We start from the raw sequence: 15,179 nt of genomic DNA, 5'->3' as shown, positions 1-15,179 counted from the left end.
GTTAGCTAAATTTTTTTTAGAACTAAAAGTTCTGAAAAAAAATTACAATTTTGATAGGGTAATATACTATGAGTTAAAATAAGAATAGTTTCCCAGTAATCTTATAACCACTAATTTGTCTATACGTAATAATTACAACTTCGGAGCAATAACTATTGCACTGAAAATCAAATATAGTTAATCTTTCTACAGTGAGTTAAAAACTTGAGAAATAATTTGTTGACATTAATATATGGGGATATATGGCTGTTATATTCCCCGAAGATACGAGTATAAGTAATTACATAACGACGATAATTTTTTTTTTCATTTTGAGGGAACAGCGAAACATTTTTGGACGCACATCCCTCCCAGGACAATACCCTACTTACACCAATCAATGTTCCATAAAATAATTTTAAAATGCATTTTTAAACTATATTAACTTTTATCTTGTAAAAAAATCTTTTTGGTTTTTTAGTAAGAAAATATTTGGTGTAACATTCCTCATTAAGAAGCCACATTGCGCTTTCATAGATGTTATAAAATTAAAGTGGGTATACAAAATCAACTTGGGCCAATTTCATCGTTTACATTCAAACATTGTAGTTACATTATTTATAATTTTCCGTTTTCACTCAATCCGTATGTTTTCATTTAATAAAATAAAATTACCCTTATAAAGTATTAGGTATGAATTAAAAATAAATAAAAAAATATAACATACTAAAAAATAGAAAATTATATTTTCTTTACATAATTATTATTTTAAGAGAAATCTAGTGGCTAGCATTAAAAAAATTACCTTGTATTTAACTTCAATATATTTATTTTGTTAAATTATTATAAATAATTATGCTTAACTATATATTGTTATTATATTTAATTGACAGATTTTTATTAATATTTAAATGTTGTTAATTTATTTTTATACAGCTTACTACAAGATATTTAGTTTATTAAATAAATAATTGACATAATTATTTTTATTTTTGCAATTTATGAAAAAAATATCATCTATATAAGTAAAAGAATTTATTTTTATTTTTTGTGAAGTTTTGATTTTATAAGGCATTTAATATATAATTCTGAATCATTACAATGAAATTAGAAGTATGTTTTAAGAAGGACAGGCTCCAAACTAAACTAGAAAAAAAAATCGTCTAAATAGTGGGTTTTCATGATCTTTAAGTCACCGCATATATTTTTTACTTTATAACGGATCACTACACACGACAAAACTTGGCAAGCTTTTGTTGGTAAAAAGTTAGTATTTTGTAAATATTGTGGACATAGTATATGTAATGGTAAATATTAACATAAATATCACATGAAAATATGTATGCATAAATGGCACCTAACGATAACTACTTACTATCGTTTAAAGAAGTGTCAACAAAAAAAAAAGTAAATGTAAACTTAATAATTGGTTCATCGAACAATTTTATTAATCATTCAATGAAATAATAATAATAATAATTCTTTTTAGCAAATGAAATAAACAGAATTATAAATAACAAGTCTATTTTTTCAATAGAATTTAATTATGTTTCCTAATTTTAACTGGTTTTTTATTATTCTTTATATAGAAAAATAGTAAATTATAAAGTTCTAAAATTAGATTTTGAAAAATATATAAAATTCAACTTAGAATATACTTTATTATTAATTAGGTTTAACAAATAATCATTATTATTTATAAGTTCCTCATTTCATTTAATGTAAGCATTGAATAGTTTATTAATCCATAACTTAATCATATATATATATGTTTTGTAAAATGTCTGGAAATTGAATACGCGAGACATTTTGAAAAAGTTTAACATTTACATTTAAGAGTTTTAAAATAACTTTTTTCTTTATTTAATTATTACTAAAAATAACTGTAAATAACTTTTAAACATATCATTAAACATTTCTTGGCCTCTTTTTACCAGGTATAAAAATATTAATAACTTAAAAATAGTTATACTCGTATAATAATTTCAAAAATTGTTATATAATTAAATGCATGTAGTTTTTAACATTTTAGATAAGCATAAATCCGGACTCTTATTATGACTGGCGTCAAATATTATTATCAATGAACTATTTTCAAAGTATCATAAAAACATTTTTAAACATTTATCTTATTAAAGTTCTATTTTTCATAGAAATTTTCGATGGTTAGAGAAATTTATATTTAAAAATTTTTAACTTACTACACTAAATATATAAGTTAATATTGTGGTCGTTTTATACATAATAGCTGCATAAAGTTTTTTTTCTTACTAGCAAGTTATGTTATTTTGTGTATTTATTTATTTTGAAAATTTTAATTTGCAACTTTGATGTTCATAATACTACATTTAACTCTCTAAACTCTCTTGTACTAACAAAATTATTTAAAATCATAAAAGATTAATATCTGAAGTATTTGATTTATCATAATAATCTGTATTTACTATACGCAACGTTGTAGAGTGTATAAATTATACTAAGATATTATTATTTACTCATAAGTTAAAATTTCATATTTAAGTTCCAATTAAAATAGAATCATTTGCAAAATAAAGTAAATTATGTTATTTTCTCTTATTTGATTGATCTATTCGAATTTATAAATAGAACTGATAAAATTAAAGACAGTTTTTATGATAAATAGGTCTATAAAGTGTTCATTGAAATGAACCATCAAATATAAATTAATTAGTTTGAGTAAATACCTACTTTATATCTTTAAAAAAATTAAATTTGTAACTTAAGGCATGAAAAATCTTTGTATATTAGAAAAAAAATCAAAGAAAATATTCAAATAATATATTTTTAATATGTAGTATTGTCGATTTTTTTAGAATTTCCATACATTTTAAAAATTACCTAAGTAATATTATATTCGTGACTATAGAATTTGAGTGTTATTCTTTAACATATTATGTCTCAATTTTACATCAAAATATTTTATAAAAAGTATCTAAAATACTAAAATTATAAATTTATATTTTTCTAATACGTCTATTTCATCTAAAAATCAGTTTCATAAGAATTACGTTTAAAGCATAAAATGTAATTTCATTTATTTACCTTTGAAAAACATAAACAGATTATAAAAAGTTAACATAAAATATTATTTTACATTAATTAGATTTAAAGAATGCTAGAATAAAGTATACGCTAGCATGAAGGAGAAAAATCTACAGTTTATTGTAAATTTCAAAGAAGTTACATTATGTTTGGTTTTATTAAATTACTTTTACTGCTCTTTGTATGCAACTCAACATGTTCACGTAATTATTTGAACACAATGATGGAAAAGTTGTAGGATGCTGTTTTGCAGAAAGTATATAATATAGTATGAAAAATATTAAAGTATTATAATGGTATGATCTCGCCAGACGCATTGGTGACTTATAAAAAACGCAACTTCGACCATTTTACATTCGAAATAGCAAAAAAAAACTTAACAGAGAAACAGAACCGTATAAATTTTCCCATCAACACTTTGCCATGTCACAATTCTATTGTTTTTCAAGGATACTCGGTAGCAATACCTAACTTAAATAGAAATTATTCTTAAAGAATTATTATATTGCACACTGAAAAATAAATTTTGAGAATTTCAAACAGATAACTGATTTCTATCGGTCATATGCCCCTAAAATGATTCTGTGGAATTAATTTTTTCTATCTCTTTGGCATTAAAAACTTTTGAAGTCCATAATAAGTCTTCCGTTTAAAGATTTGAGTTTACGTTCGAAAACAATAAAATAAAATGAGAATAAATAACAATATTAACAACTTCAACGGAAATAACGACAGTAAAAACTTCTACGCTTCCGCGTACCACAATTGCATATCCGAAACGCCGTTCCTTTATACTTATTAAAATATTGTTGAAACGTTAATTTGATTTTAGAACTTATTATTGTTAATCATAAATTATGTGCCCAATAGTGACAGCGTTTCAATATAATTTAGCAAAATCAGGCTTATATCATTTATCAAGTTTGACTTGTAAAAGTTTACTTAAGTATACTTAAAAAGAATGCCGAAAAGAACTTATTCGATCAATTAATATTTTATCGGCTGTAAAATGAATAAGAAGCTTTTGAAAATTAATTAAACTAAATATGAATATAATTTATTTTGCTATAAAAAAACTATCTCCATGTGTTATTAATAGTATAGAAAAGTTATAGTAAACCCTAAAATTATTTTATTACTATTTGTCGTGCCTTTCTAGACTTATAATTTAATCATAACTTTTAAAGAGAAAAACAAACAATATAAAACGCCTGATAATCATACCGGACGGTAAAATTAAGTATGATAATTTAAATCAATCAACAAATTACAGTCATGAATTTAACTACGGATTTTTATTTCATTATTAAAATATTACGTATGAAATAAAACAATCCACTTTGGAAAAAATAGATCATTTCAAGAATACAGTTAATATACAATTTTAAACTATGTGTTGTCTAACAGATTAAGTGCCTTGAAATCCGTTGTCTTTCTTTGTTCAAATTGGTAAGTCAATAAAGTTGCTTTAGATTAATGTATGCTATCTTTTAGTCAAACAACATTAAAATCTTAAAAAAACGCGTTTAAGACTGCAGCTGTTGTGAATCTAATTTAGTTTTCCTTTTTATTTCTGTATCCAAAGTATAATTTAAACTCACTTTAAAGTCAGTTTTGATTTACTCAAATCACTATAGTACTTTTATGTATTTTATTTTTCTAAAAAAAATAATGGGCCTATATTTTCATTTACTTTACAAAAAAAATCTTAACAGTGACAAATAAAATTAAATTTGAAATGTATTTTTTTATTAAGTTCTTGGTGAGTCGACTTTAAACAGTACAATTAAAAAAAAATTAATCCGCTAAAATGCTTATCTGGGGCGTCCAGAAAAAATAAACATACGGGTGTGTTGTTATTCTTGTGTAAAGAACGTTCGAACGTGCTTTGTGCTATCGGTCACGCGGTAAGAAAACACATGTAAATGGAATGGGAGTGTAGAATTTCAAAACGATACAGTCGTTGGCTCTAAATTACAATGCCATAACTTTTCCAACTAGGATGTTCATTGTGCGAATGAAATCCATATGAAATATTTGGTTCGTATAAGTATTCAGCAACGTTCATAGGTCAAAGAGTAATTGTTCTAATTTATCGTGTTACTTCGTTTAGGACATGCTTGTTCTATACATTCGCATTACGGTCCACATAGTATAATAAAACTACCATGCGCTTACGCTGAAATACAAACTTTTGTTTAGGATAATATTTTTTTTCGTAAATTCCAACTTTACAACAATATTCTCATGCAGCCGTTCAGTAGCACGTTTCAACCTTGCACTTTATTTGTTAGGCTAACAGTAACGTTCTGACGGCGAAACAGCAGTTTGCTAACTCCATTATTCCGTCTAAAACTATAATAAACTATTCGAGAAAAATATTTAAGAATTACCGTCCTGAATCTATTATGTAACAGCTACTACAAATTTTCAAATTTAATCGAATCAACACCCAAAAATCAATCAAGTTTAAAATACTAAAATATTGCATTATTAATAAAAAAATCCACTTTTTATCATATTATATAAAAAAAATAGAACACTTTTATAGAATTTAATAAACTGATGAAATTGTGACTAGCGTCAAACAGTTATTAATGATGTTTAACGTGATCAAATTTATTTAACAAGCCTATGTCTGGTGGAAATATATTTAAAGAATTATGAAATCACAACATGATGAAAGTTAATGTAATTCATTTATGAATCACGTTCACTTTTGACTAACGGTATGTTTTAAATGATGAGCATGAAACATTGTAATGTAAAAACTTTATTCAGTACTTGAATATTTTGCTGTATAACAGCAACAAGTACCAATAAAAATGTATTTATTTTTATATATTATAGCCTTTTTATTAAAATTTTAAAAATCAAAAGCTATCTTAAAATAAACATATTAAATTTTTTAAGTTTATTTGGCGTCTTTGTTTTCAACCAGTTATGGAAAACTAACTAATTAATAGACAAAACTATTATTTTAAAATATCAAAAAAATATTCAATTAATAATATGAACAAAATACAATTTAGGTAGTAGTTTAGTATACAATGTTTTAATATCAAATACTTCAATAATTACTATCATTGTAAAAAGTTACCAAATATAAATAACATGAGATGTGGAACTGTAGGATTCCGTCATATTTGTTGAATGAGTACATAGTATGTCATATTACATTATATTTTGTTAAAAATGTATGACCTAAGGTATTTTCAAATAAAAAATTACTATCACAATTTTAAAGTGTGTCAATACTGTCAATTTTCATTATAAAACATATAACACGAAATTCACATTATGAATGCGTATCTACATGTATAAATACTTGTACATATATAAATTCCAAAAACATTTGTAAAACTCAAAACATTTTAGGATAATATCGCTAGTGAATGAATACTACCAGTAAACGAATATTACTGAGTTTTTAAATAGAAACTTGTTTAATACGGTTTTAATAAGTTGTTTTTATCTGTCATTCATTGGAAAACTTAAATTTTCAACATGAGATAATAAATAAAAATATTTGTCTTAGTTAATTATAAATATTTTTATATTATTACAAGAGAATTTCCTAGACAACAAATATTTATTCACTTTATAAATGTGGCACCAAAATATAAATTACTAAAGAACTTTGAAAGATAAAAAATTTTTAATTGTTCATTTATTGATGAAGTTACCTTACAATAATAAAAGTATTGTATTTCTTTATTTAACATCTTGACATAATAGTTCTTAGAATTTTATGTGTCTGTAGCTTATAAATATTGAAGAATTAATTGATATTTCAAGATTTCAGTTAAAAATATGTTTTACAAATCTATCGAACCCTCTACCATCTACATGTAGAATTATGATAATCATAAAAAAATATTGATACCTTAAAACATACATTTAATTAACTTTTATGTTTAATAATGTAATCCTAAAATTTAAATATTAATGCATACTAATTTTTCTAGTAAAATTTATTTTGTAAAAGTACCATTGCAAATTTTTTTCAAAGTACACAAACAAAATAATTTCAATATATTTTTTTTTTCAGTAAAATTAATTTGTAGTGAATCTTAAATTCTCAATAATTTTTATATAGCTAAATGTCATCATATAAACAATATCAGAAAATAAGGTAACACAAATATTAAAAACCAAGAATGTTAAAAAAAACCTGTTTAAAATATAAGTAAACAATTTAAAAGTTTATAATATCCTAAAATATCAATGTAAATTTTGAAATGTTTGATATTTTAAACACTGTGTGTTTAAATTTTAACAACCTTGATAAAAATTATAAAAAATAAAAAAGGTATAAACTATAAAAACTCAACAGTTTTATAAAATTATTTTCTAATCACGTTTTATTTCCCCAAATTTAAAAAGTTTTATTAATTGTTTATTCAGACAGGAAAAAAATGTTTGTAAATAATAGAGTATGGCGTAATAAAAATATTATAAGTCTAATTAAACTAATTTCTCATAAATCTTTATAACGTGATTAATAAACTAAATAAAGACAAACGTATATAAAATATTTAAGTTAAAATTAAGAACAATACTCAATTTTTTGCCTCTATTTTATTACGCTTTTAGTATTTTAAAATTATTTCATTCTAAATATTCTGAGCTTGATTCATTTAAAATAATATATGATTATTGAACTATTTTTCATTATGACAATTCTTCCATGAAATCATTTTAATGCCGGCTGTCGTCGTGTACTGTTATACTCAATTAACCCGCACATAAATACTTTCGTTTAGTTAGAACATTCAGCTATTTTTGTCTACATTTATGATTTCTCAAAGTATAGTTTTTCTACGTTGTTAACGCTTATAATAACGTCATCTGTCCAAGTTATTAATTTAAATTTTAAAATCAGCTTTAATAATGATATTTTATTCAAACGTTATTTTATAAATGATGTTGCATAAATATTTAATACAACATTGACTTTAATTGTAATTTAACCACATAAACATTTCTCATTTTTCTTTTGGTTATTTGAATTATTTTAAATAGCACATTAACTGCTTCGTCATATAAATATTTTTATTTTTTGAAAAAAAAAGATGATTATTATTTTTGTAAAATTATAGATGAAGAGGATTTGTGGTGTATTAAGGCAAAACTAATACATTAATTTTAATGAGTCACAAAGCTTTTAATTTCGTTGGAACAGCTTGATTTATGTTATATTTTGATTAATTAAAATGCTTACCTTTAAATTACTTAAAGTCTCATTTATTTTACAACGTATCATTAATCATTTACTATTTACACGAGTAAGATAAGTACTGTAAGAAAAATGAAGGCAAAGCATATTATAGCATAATAAATTCAAATAAATCTTATTTGGCTATAACTGTTTACATAAAAAAACCAAAAATATTTGAGTAACTAAATTGAATTGATTTTCTGCTATTTTTGCAAATAATAATGCAAATACTATTTAAACATGTCAAATATAATCCGAGCATAATATTATATAAACTGTTTTCTATGTTTTAGATGTATATTCAATTGTGTGTACTTACATTTCATTAGTTGCCTTGATTGTTAAAACAGCTCACAGTTTATTTAACGCCTCACAAAAGTAATGTACTGCTCATGTAAGAAATAAAATTTGACTACGAGATACTTTTAATCACTCAATATAAATACTCTATTGTAATAAAACCGTTATGAGAGCACTACGTCGGGTAACGAGCGTAAACGAAAATCGTATGAGGATGATAACATCTGTCGTGAAAACGACTGTACCACAACACTGACTGTTCGAAACTACAGCGAACGTGTAACTGGAATCGCCGGTACATATAGCAAACCCCTGGCGCATGGCAGCTTGCTGCTCGTATCGACCCCCATTGATTCCAAACTATTTCAGACGCAGCTACCGCCGTCGTCGAGTTCATACTTATTACTCGTTATAGGCGACCAATACTTGAAATTTGAACAGATTTTTTTGTAAAACGCAGACGGATTTCGGATGCAATCGCATTACATAATAGTTACATTCAATTGATCTTAAGGGTTAAAATGAATAATTAAATCGCACAAGATTACCAATATGTAGATCAAATACCATTTACAAAAACTTTAAGAGTATTCTAAATTTTTCAACATTCATAGTCAATTAAGTATTTATTTAAGATAAAATTTAGTGAGAACCATTGAATTTTTTAAATAACATTTTGTGTAATGATTGTAATTGTGTAATTTTTTAAAATTCGGTATATTGCGAATATTTTCTATAAAAACATAAAATAGAATTATGTATGTATAACATTGACAATAATCGTATCATTCTGTTATTATATGTATAATAGTTGCACATCAAAGGCTAGTAAGAATTTTTTTATTGATTTTGAAAAATATATTCAGAGAACAATTATTATTTTGGTCATTTTGAAAGGCATCTGAGTTATATATACATACATCAATCATAGAAATAGTTTTCGTTTAGATGAGATAAACCCCTTAAGCTCCCGTAATTACTATACCCAAAGTTACAACATATGACAGTTTTCAAGCTTTTAACAAAAATGTATACTAACTAGTAGAGATTTCACAATATTAAAAATTAATATTATATTAATATGCCTTAAATCAGCTCCCTGATAATATTATAATATAATCCGAGAGTGAGAAACAAATAATGGTTACATTCAAAGTTATTAACAATATTTGGTTTAATATACAATATTAAGTAATTATTAGGTATGTAAAATATAATGAAGCTGTAAAGATTTATTTACTTAAACTTTGTCAAATTTAATTGTAGTTGACATATGTAAAATTATCAATTTAATAAAACTAGCCCAAAAAATTAAATGACATGGGTATATTAGCTTCGATGCGAATCTGAAAAGAAATTTATTTTTTTTTTTTTTTTTGTGCCTGTGAACGATCAATCTTAGCTCTCTCTNTTTTTTTTTTTTTTTTTTTTTTGTGCCTGTGAACGATCAATCTTAGCTCTCTCTGGACCGATTTTGATGAACAATAAGTCAAAAGATCACAAATTGTATCTAGTCGAAGACATTACCCTCAAAAATTGAAAAAAATTCCCTCATTCCCTGTAAACTGGGGAAATCCCCCAAAAAATTACAAATTTAAAAATCGCTAATTTTCAACATTTTTTCAATTTATTTTATTTAAAACTGCCATAACTTTTTCAAAAATAAACAAATCAATAACATTTTAGCTTCGATGCGAAGCTGAATTAATTTTACTATGATGTGTTTATTTTTTTTTTTTTTTTGTGTCTGTCACTACTTTTTCTCAGCTCTCACTGGACCGATTTCTTTCAAAAATACGTCAAAAGATCACAAATCGTATCTAGTTGAAGATATTACCGTCAAAAATTGAAAAAAATTTCCCTCGTTCCCCGCANGTATCTAGTTGAAGACATTACCCTTAAAAATTGAAAAAATTTCCCTCGTTCCCCGCAAATGGGGGAAATATCCAAAAAAATTACAAATTTAAAAATCGATAAATTTTGTCATTTTTCCACTTTTTTTTCTTAAAACTTCCATAACATTTTTAAAAATAAACAAATAAACATAATTTTTTTTTATACTAAAACCTTAGATATTTTCCTTTCATTTGATATCATTTTTTTGAAAATCTAACACTTAACCTGCTCATTTGGGGGGATTTAAAATAGGAACTTTTTTACAAAAACTAACTTTTTCAACTTAATTATTGAAAATGTTCCAGAAATACTGCGTCCTTTAAATATATATCAAATTAAAGCTTATTTTATGTAATACAAAATGAAAAAAAAAAATTTGTCCCGACGACCTATCTTTTATGCACAAATGGCGGCTACCGTATTCAAAAATATGCTATTTTTCTATTAAAATTCTAGGTTTTGTATTTTATTTTATTTTAAAATATCTTATTAGGGGAATACACAGACTTTCATGAATATTATATAATTTAATTAACATAGAATAAAATACATAAGACATAAGAAATTAAACTTATTTAATTTTTTTACTTTTTTAAAGTCCAAAAAGTAATTTTTAAATTTGAGTTAGCTTAAATAGCCAATTTAAGAGACGAAGGCAACGAACAGTTGCCAAATCGATAACACTTGTGTCTTTCACGCGTAGAGTACGAGGTTCAAATCCGACTGTGGCAATATATATTTTGCATTTTTTTTTGAGTTAGAATAAAATTTTCAAATCATATGCTATTTATCTCATTTAGATTCAATAACTTCAATAAATATTAAAGATCCCATCACTTTAGTCTCCCCTCGTGAGAAGAAATATCTTATTTNTATCACTATAGTCTCCCCTCGTGAGAAGAAATTGATATTCATGTTAATATTATTTTACTATGTGGTTCTTTTTGTGGCTACGATTTATTTTGCCAACCCTCACTAGACCTACTTTTTTCAACGATTCGTCAAATTATTACAATTTGTATTTAGTTTAAGTTATTACTCTTAAAAATCGAAAAAATATTCCTTATTCAAATAAAAAGTAGCTTAACCAGCTTTTTCCATACAAACAATTAAAATCATTCATTTCTAATATTTTTAAAGTATTTATTGTCTAATTAGATTTGATATGATAAAAGTATTCAACTACAAAAGTAAATAAATTTACTTTGTAATTTATTAATTTTTTAACTCTATTTGTGTGTGCTACTACCAGTCTACAATATTCCAAATTTTTTTGTAACATGTTGCTATATAAATCATAAATTTTTAAAAAAAAAGATTTTTAGTTTCACCTGAATTTAACAATGAATTTTTACAATTATAATCAAATTTTATAATACGTTTAATTGAGTAAATCTTTTTAAAAACTTTGTTTTGATTGATTCATTTAGTTAAAGTAAATCATTAAAATTAATTAAGTTCTCAATATTCCAATTGTAGAATCTTTTCAAACAATANAAGTTCTCAATATTTCAATTATAGAATCTTTTCAACAAACAACAAAAGTTCCTAGGAAATTATTACTATTACTTCTATTTAAGTTATCTATTACCATAAAAATGCAAAAAAATATTGAGCTTTTCTGATAAATTAACTATAAATAGTAATTATAAAATTTCCTGACTGCATATTAATCTTAACAATACAATTTTTTTAACTCTCATAAAATTTTCTATTTAATGATGTCAATGTCAAACTTGCCAATTGAGCTAAAAGTTAAGAAAAAATAAATTATATTTTTTTATTATAAACATTTATAACAATCAACTTTAAAGGATTAAAAAAATAGGTTAAATATGTCATTTTCCTTATTTTTAACATATTAATAATCAAAATCAGTATTAATTTAAAACAATTTTTTTTGTTCTTAATTATTTTTTTCATATGTAAATACTATTTTTTAATAATATTAAAACTTAAAAGTGATAGAAATAGTCTAATTGCACATTTGAAAACATCGCGAAATGTTGATTTAGAATATTATATTTTTGTTTCTGATGAAAGTTCCTTGTAGTACAGTGTATAAAACTTATTACTTTGTTAACTGTTAAACTTTATCAAAAATGACCAAATCAGTATAATTTTTTTTTTATATAGGTGCATGTTTTTTATCTATCATTTGGTTTTTTTTTTTATAAATCTAACCCTTTACCTGCCCACTAGAGGGATTCAAAATAATAACTTTTTTTTTTTTTAGTTAAAGTAAATCATTAAAATTAATTCAGTTCTGGATATTTTAATTGTAGAATCTTTTTAAATACCAAAAATTACTTAGAAATGATTACTATGATTTCTATATAAGTGTTCTATTACGATAAAAATGCAAAAAATAATGAGTTTTTCTGATAAATATACTGTAAATAGTAATTATAAAATTTCCTGACTGCATATTAATCTTAAAAATTGAGTAAATCTTTTTAACAACTTTATTTTTTATTTATTAGTTTTATTAATTCATATTTCAATTGTAGAATCTTTTTAAACACCAAAGGTTACTAAGAAATGATAACTATTATTTCTATTTAAATTATCTATTACGATAAAAATGCAAAAAAATATTGAGCTTTTCTGATAAATTAACTATAAATAGTAATTATAAAATTTCCTGACTGCATATTAATCTTAACAATACAATTTTTTTAACTCTCATAAAATTTTCTATTTAATGATGTAAATTTCAAACTTGCAAAATGAGCTAAAAGTTATGGTATTTAATTAATTTTTTTTACTATAAACTTTCACAAAAATCAACTTTAAAGGATTAAAAAAATAGGTTAAATATGTCATTTTTTTTTTAACATATTAAAAATCAAAATTAGCAAAAATTTGAAAACAAATTTTTTTTGTTATTTTTTTATATGTAAATACTTATTTTTTAATAATGAGTAATAATATTAAAACTTAAAAGTGATAGAAAAAGTCTAATTGCAGATTTGAAAACATCGCAAAAAGTTGATTTAGAAAAGTATATTTTTGTTTCTGATCAAAGTTCCTTGTAGTTTAGTGTATAAAACTTATAACTTTGTTATAAGTAACAAAAATTTTTATTGAAAAATATTGTATCAAGCCCTTTAAATTTTTATACGCGTTAAAAGTAAAGAAATATACAACTACATTATTATTTTTATAATATCTTCGAAAAAATTACAATATTCAATTATTGAATATCAATTTCATACTAAATTTAATTACTTTAATTATTATTTATTCATATATTATAATTATAAATCAAATAACTAATCGGGATAAAACTAAGGGAATAAGAGTTTTTGTTGCTTTTGAAATAATCTACCAATTTCTTAAAATTAAACACTATCTACAGATTTGCATTAAAGCATTTCTTATCATAGTGATTTTAATCACTGTCAGATATTATCTATACTTGTCCCAACTATGCCACATCCTAACTGTGCCGCAACCCCTATGTTCTCCCGTTTTTTTTATTTACTTTACTGTGGAATAGTTATATGTACAGACAATTTATCTATAAACTGTATTTCTTAATAGTATTATGATAGAAGTGGTTTAGATGAAGATTAAATATAAAAGAGATATATAATGCAGTATTTATTTTAATAAGTTCTAAGATTTTTTAAATACTATATAAGAATTAATGAAATATATACATTTTTGGACAAAACGTTGTTCATTAATGTAAAAGAAGCATATATTGTAAAGGCCATTCTACATTTTATTAAAACAACTTTTAAAATCATTCTTATATCATATCACTAAATCAATTATTATTTATGTTTATAATTGTCTATTTTTATGATTTATTTAGATTTTCTTTTATGAAAAACTTGTAAAATAAACGTTATACTACTTTAAAGTTATCACAGTACAGCAATACAAATCTAGCAGAATAATGGATAGCGTTTTATATTAAAATTAAATAATACTATAATCACTGTAGTCATGTTCACATATTAATTTAAACTTTACTTAATTATATTGTGCAGAAAACAACTGTAGATTAGGACTCTGAAAAAATATAAAATTTACAAAGATGACACTTAAAAATAGCTTAATGAATTTTTTATTCATAATGCATGTCAGTAAAATTGTGATACTTTATTATTTGGATATATTTTAAATGAAACTAAATACTATTTAAAGTAAAACTTTGTTAGATTTTTACTTTTAGCTTTATTTTGGAAAGTTATTTAAAATTTCGAGTTCGTATTGTAATGTTTATTCAAAAATCCAAGGCTTTAGTTTTACGAGAATTTGACAAAAGTCTGCATTACTCAAAATATTCAACTAAAGTTTGGAGATCAAAGTCGATTTCATTTTCATTGATAGTCATCTGAAATACTTGTCCAATATCATTTACATATATAGATTTTAGCTGGGATGCCAAGCTAAGAAATTATTAATTTTACTATTATGTGTTTTTTTTTTTATGTCAGTTGCCACTTTTTCTCAGCTCTCACTGGACCGATTTCTTTCAAAAATACGTCAAAAGATCACAAATCGTATCTAGTTGAAGATATTACCGTCAAAAATTGAAAAAAAATTTCTGGTTCACTTTAAATAAGCAGAAAAATGTTTGATTTTTAAAATCAGAAAATTTCAACTTTTTTAAACTTTTTTTTCTTAAAACTATCATAATTTTTTTAAAAGTGAACGAAACAAAATAACTTTTTTTTATAAAATTATCTTAGGCATTTCCTTTACA

The 15,179-nt window shown here is 23.5% G+C and overlaps 1 protein-coding gene across 1 annotated transcript in view; it reads right to left on the bottom strand.

Annotated features, from left to right (window-relative positions):
• Positions 1–8,716, bottom strand: part of LOC126896701 (TWiK family of potassium channels protein 7-like) — a 57,875-nt gene extending 49,159 nt beyond the window's left edge. Inside the window, exon 1 of the mRNA XM_050669676.1 lies at positions 8,583–8,716. The gene's annotated coding sequence lies outside the window, so the exon portion shown is untranslated. The remainder of the gene's footprint in view (positions 1–8,582) is intronic.
• Positions 8,717–15,179: the final 6,463 nt, after the last annotated feature.

The sequence above is a fragment of the Daktulosphaira vitifoliae genome, unplaced genomic scaffold (assembly GCF_025091365.1).
Source record: "Daktulosphaira vitifoliae isolate Bord-2020 unplaced genomic scaffold, ASM2509136v1 Scaffold_1, whole genome shotgun sequence".
In the NCBI taxonomy this organism is placed as follows: domain Eukaryota; kingdom Metazoa; phylum Arthropoda; class Insecta; order Hemiptera; family Phylloxeridae; genus Daktulosphaira; species Daktulosphaira vitifoliae.
The sequence above is the reverse complement of the archived record's forward strand: the minus strand, read 5'-3'. Positions and strand labels throughout refer to the sequence as shown.